The sequence below is a fragment of the Cuculus canorus genome, chromosome 1 (genome assembly GCF_017976375.1).
Source record: "Cuculus canorus isolate bCucCan1 chromosome 1, bCucCan1.pri, whole genome shotgun sequence".
Taxonomy (NCBI): domain Eukaryota; kingdom Metazoa; phylum Chordata; class Aves; order Cuculiformes; family Cuculidae; genus Cuculus; species Cuculus canorus.
Genome location: NC_071401.1, coordinates 153,442,216 through 153,447,854, shown reverse-complemented (window position 1 = coordinate 153,447,854; position 5,639 = coordinate 153,442,216).

Genomic DNA, 5,639 nt, shown 5'->3' with positions numbered 1-5,639 from the left:
GGGGCGGGTTGCCCTGTGGCTCCACCCTTCCTCTCCAAGTCCATCAGAGCACATCTCACCAGCTTGCATCAGCGAGGCTAACTCATAGTGTATGTGCATACTGCTATGAGCTAACAGGGGCTCCTTAGCTACTTCTGAAATGCAAATCCAGAAATGCATCCCAGTAGCTTTTGGGGGAATCTCTGGGCACTCATTTGTGTTTTAGGGGACCGAAATGAGCAGTGAGAGGCTGATAGTACCTTGGGCTTTTGTCTGAAATAATCTGAGGAGCGTGGGGGGAAAAAAGGAACATCTTGATTCAGAAAACCCATCTGATTTGGGAAGTGTTTTCATTTTAAAGGAAAGATTCTTCCTGTGTTAATTCTGCAGTAGACAGTCTAAACTGGAGGGTGGTTAATGTAGGGTAAGAAGAGAGTCTTTTTTTTTTCTTTTCTCTCTCTCACTGTCCAGTAAGTGTCTGGTACTGAATTTGAGGTGAAGAAAGTCTTCTCTCAAGGCTTAGTGATATTCCTGCCAGTGTGAAACCTGGCATTAACAGGCCAGTTATTAAGGAACTTGTGCTCCTTTGTTCATTTGCCAGGCAGGGACGTGCTTTTTTTTTCCTCCATCTCCTCCACACTGCCACAAAAGGCTGTACACTTCCCCTTAAGTTAGTTGTATTTAGTTGCCATGTGATTTATGTGTTATATCTCTGAGGTATGCAATGTGAAGCATGCAGAAGAGCACCATGTTAGAGTCAAAAGAACTGGGGACTGTGAATAGATAGGTCAAGGTAAAATTCAAACCAGGTGCGATGCCCAAACAGGCCCTTTGCCTCCTCTAGTGGGACTGAAGCTGTAGAAGGACAACTCCTCTCCATGCATGAGCACTTAACTCTGAAGCAGATTATGTCCTTAGCTCTCCCACCTGTTGCTGTACTCACAGCAGACCTTGAGCAGGACAGCAAAACTAGTCCTGACTTCTACCTACTGTGTTTCCATGAGACAGCAAGGTAGAGTTTGCAAGAACATTATACATATAGAAAAATAAGAATTGACCTTCCAACATGTTATGCAGTCAGAGTGAGCATCTGTGTACGCTTGCCACCATTTAGACACAGGCTTCTGTGAGGGTGAAGGTCCTTGACTCACTAGGAAATGAAGAGCTACTACTTTCCCACGTTCTCATTAACTAAGCCTTGTCTGAGATCCTCTGGAGAGAATAACTAGCCCTTTAAAAGTCTTGATGCAAAAAGTAGGATCTGCCTGAACACTCTAAGTTTCGTTGCCCCAAGGCCCTTTCAGCCTCACAGAGAAAGACACAAATTGCCCCCCTTTCCTCACAGTGTCTTGCATTTGCTGTTACCTGTGTTTGTGCTATATGTTCAGTGCTGTTATTGGAGAAGACAAGTGCTCTAGTGAATTTCCAATGAAGAATGGGAGATATCCAAACCTTAGAGATGTCAAGGCATGGCAGAAATCCAAAATGGATCCACACAGGCAGCTGTAAGCAGGGTCAAAAATAAGTTATGGTCTTTAGGAAGGACTCTTGGTGACATTCAGAGTCAACATTATCAAAGAAGAAACCAGGAGCTTATTTGGGAGGCATAAAAGGAAGAAGATAGTGAAATTTATTAACGGAAACTGATTTCAAACCATCACACGTAACTGCCCTAATCTTCATCACACCCAATATCCATTTTTAAAGTTTATCAGAGGCCTGCCTTTGGGTCACAAATTGCCAAGGTCCCACTCCTCGTAAACTCAGTTTCTGTCTTTAGATTTTGGGCCACATCAAAGGAGAATTCACTGCCCCCCAGTCTGGCCCAGTGTCCCAGTTCCTGCACTTAGGCTGGGTCCAGACTATCAGGTCTGGTACTTCCATTATTGTTTTCCACAAAAATTGTTTCAGCAGTATTGCAGATGATATCAAGCAGATACGGAAACCTAAAACACTTCCTTGAAAGACCTGATCTTGCCTGCCTCAAGGGTAGGTGATGTATATAGGCAGCTTGATCAGGGCTGTTCTTATACATCTATCTGTGGGCAGGTCAAACCACAAGTACCCTGCAAACACCAAAATGGATGCCTCTGTGCACTGCAGAAGTATTCCTAGCCACTCCAACAAAGAGCAATGCAAAACCTGTACCCAGGTCTCTAATCCATACTTGCTTCATCTCTTAACTTCTTGATGCTTCCTTCTTTCCACAGCTTTTCTTGTTTTTCCTTTTAGAATCCCTGGCTGCTGTGTTTTAGGGCCGTACCTGCTAGTTCAGTTCAAGGATGACCTCCACTACTTCTATTCTCCTGGTTCTGGTAGCCTTACTTTTAACAATGGTTGGCCTTGATGCCCTTTAAATGAGTCATAGAATCATAGAACCATAGAATCATAGAATCATAGAATCACAGAATCATAGAATCATGGAATGGTTTGGGTTGGAAAGGACCCTAAAGATCATACAGTTTCCATCCCTCTGCCATGGGTAGGGATACTTTCTACTGGATCAGGTTGCTCAATGCCTCATCCAGCCTGGCCTTGAACACCTTCAGGGATGGGGCATACACAGCTTCTCTGGGCAACCTGTGCCAGTCCCTCAACACCCTCACAGTAAAAAATTGCTTTCTAATATCTAGCCTAAACCTCACCTCTTTCAGCTTAAAACTGTTTCCCCTCATCTTATCACTACACTCCCTAGTAAGAGCCACTTCCCATCTTTCCTGTAGATCTGCTTTAAGTAGTAGAAGGCTGCTATAAAATCTCCTTGTGGCCTTCTCTTCTCTAGGCTAAGCAAGCCCAATGCTTTCAGCCTGTCCTCTTACAGGAGGTGCTCCAGTCCTCTGAACATCTCTGTAGCTGGCTCTCCTCTAGGCTTGCTCTAACAGATCCACGTCCTTCCTGTGGTAAGGACTCTAGAACTGAAGATAGCACTCTCAGTGAGGTCTCACAAGAGCAGAGTGGGAAAATCACCTCCCTCAACATGCTGGTCACTCTTCTTTTCATGCAGCCCAGAATGCAGTTGGCTTTCTGGGAAGCAAGTGCAATTTGCTGGTTCACGTTGAGCTTCTCAACCACCAACACCCCCAATTCTTTCTTTTTGGGGCTGCTCTCCATCCATTCTCTGTCCATCCCGTATTTGTGCTTGGGATTGTCCTAATCCCAGTGCGAGACCTCACACTTGTTGAACTTCATGAGGTTTGCACAAGCCCACCTCTCAAGCCTCAAGGTCACTCTGGATGGCATCTCTTCCCTCCAGCATGTTGACCATGCCACAAAGCTTGGTGTCATCAACAAACCTACCAAGGGTGCAGTCAGTTTCACTGTCCATGTCTGCCACAAATACGTTAAACGCCAGTCCCAATACTGACCCCTGAAGAATACCACTCATGACTCATCTCTACTTGGACATTGAGCTGGTGATCACAACTCTTTGAATGTGACCATCCAGCCAAATCCTTATTCATTGAGCTGTCAATCCATCAAAAGTGTATCTCTCCAATCCAGGGTCAAGAATGTTGTGCAGAACAGTTTTGAATGCTTTGCACAAGTCCAGGCAGACGATGTTATTTACTCTTCCCTTATCCACCAGTGCTGTGGCCCCATCGTAGAAGGCCACAGAGGAGTCTGTATGGGAAACACATCATTAAAAAACTGCCTAAGTCTATTTCATATAACAACAAAACTCCTGTGAGATATTTTATTCATGAGGATGCACAAGAAGTGAGACAGGATCATAAGACTAAACTAAGCCTACAGCATCTCCCATTCTTTCCAAAGTGCAGGGTATGTATGCCTCCCTTTCCAGATCCTTATTCCCTACTCATTCTCATGGCGCACAGACTAGTTCTGTTCCAGGCTTGACCTGGAGCAAAGCTAGACCTGGATGAAAGGTCAGTTTCCTTGAGCACCCCAGACAGACAATACAGATTTGCAGTGAACTCAGATGGATACCAACACTATCCCAGCCAGCAACGCATCTAGAAATGCCCTGAAAGTAAGTGACACATTTTGTAGTCATGGCACGAAAATACCATGGAAGGGCTGAGACAAAACTCTATCATTATTTCAAGTGAAAAAAGGTGGTGGTGGGAGTACACCAAAGGAAAAAGCAAAGAGAGAGAACATGGGAGAACAAGAGGAAGAAAGGAGGAAGGAGAGGAAAAAAGGAGAGGAAAAAACCCCAGTACAGCTAGCGAGCACAAAAGCAAGCAGGCAAGCAAGCAAGAATGCAAAAAATAATTACACCCCAAGGCAACAGAAACATCAAATGGATCCAAGGGGAGATAAACTTAAATGTTATAGAATATGGTCAGAGCTAGCCTATAGACAATGACTGAGCACATGGGTCCTCCCACTGGTGTTCTCAAGGAGGCCAGCATAGATACATCCTAGGTCAAATATAGACCACGCAAGAAGAATTTGACAGGCAGAAAAAGTCAACTTATGCTGAAAGATGCCCACATTCAGGGAACTGACTTTCATATTGGACACTGGTTCTGGCATCTTCCTCCTTCTAGAGAAACCTGTGGCCTATACATTAAAAAAACCCCACTGTGATGACTGCAGCAGGAACTGGGAAAAAGCAACCAAGTTTAGATCTAGGGCATGTCTCATCAAGGCATGCACTCCTCGGAAAAGCAGGAGAGTGGAGACCATTTTCCAGGTGATAGAGATTATGTCAACAAGGCAAAGAGCAGAGATGGGAATGGCCACTCCTCACTTCAAGACATAACTGGATCAGAGGTGCAGACACAGTTCTCTTAGCTGTGCAAGAAGAGGTGTCGGTAAGTGAACAAAAGGAGTGGATGGGAGGGGGTGTTGAGGGGCCTACATAATACCAGGGTAAGTGAAGGGGACTGGACCAGGTCAGATATGTCTTGGGTTAGACTGAAGTGGAATTGGGCTCTTTTTGCCCCCTCCTATCACTCCCCTTCATATCTACCACCCCACAGGTAAAGCAGTTCTCCTGTACTGCCAGGGCTGGTAGAAACTGGAACAGGAAGAAGCAGATCCCTGGAAATTAGCACTTCTGGTAAAGGACTATGGTTACAGTAATTCATACTGTCACTGCACATCCTTCCTAGCTGTGTTGGCTCAGGCTGGAGCTGTGCAGGCAAGAGGTGGGAGTGCATGTAATGGGGCATCCAGGCTGGACCAGAAGTCCTTGTCTCATTAAGCATGGGCAGATTAGGCAGACTTCTGCAGATTAATACTCCAGGGTGCTCTCTGTGCCTCCTATGTCATCAACCATTTTTTTCTAATAGAATGTTCCCTGACTGTACTCAGAGATTTAAATTGGAACTGGAAATATCTGTTGTTCTGGTGGTCACAAAGAGAAATATCAAACCTACAAGGTCGCTGTACTTCTCTACTGCTTGATAGAGGTTTAAAATCATTGTGTAAATATAAAGGAAGTATGAATATTTCCTACTGCTTTCAAAGGGATAAAAAGAGTAACAAAAGCCAATGCCAAATATTTTTCTGTGCTGAACATGTCAACTGTATTCCCACAACTACCCACAGAGAGACAAAGAACAGGTTTGTACAAATTCAGTAGTCCCTTCAGGAGGTTTTAGCTGCCATTCAGGCTGGGCTTAGGGATTGCAGGATGTCAGAGAGAGCATAACACTACTTACACGGTATTGTGGGAATTATGAGCTGCA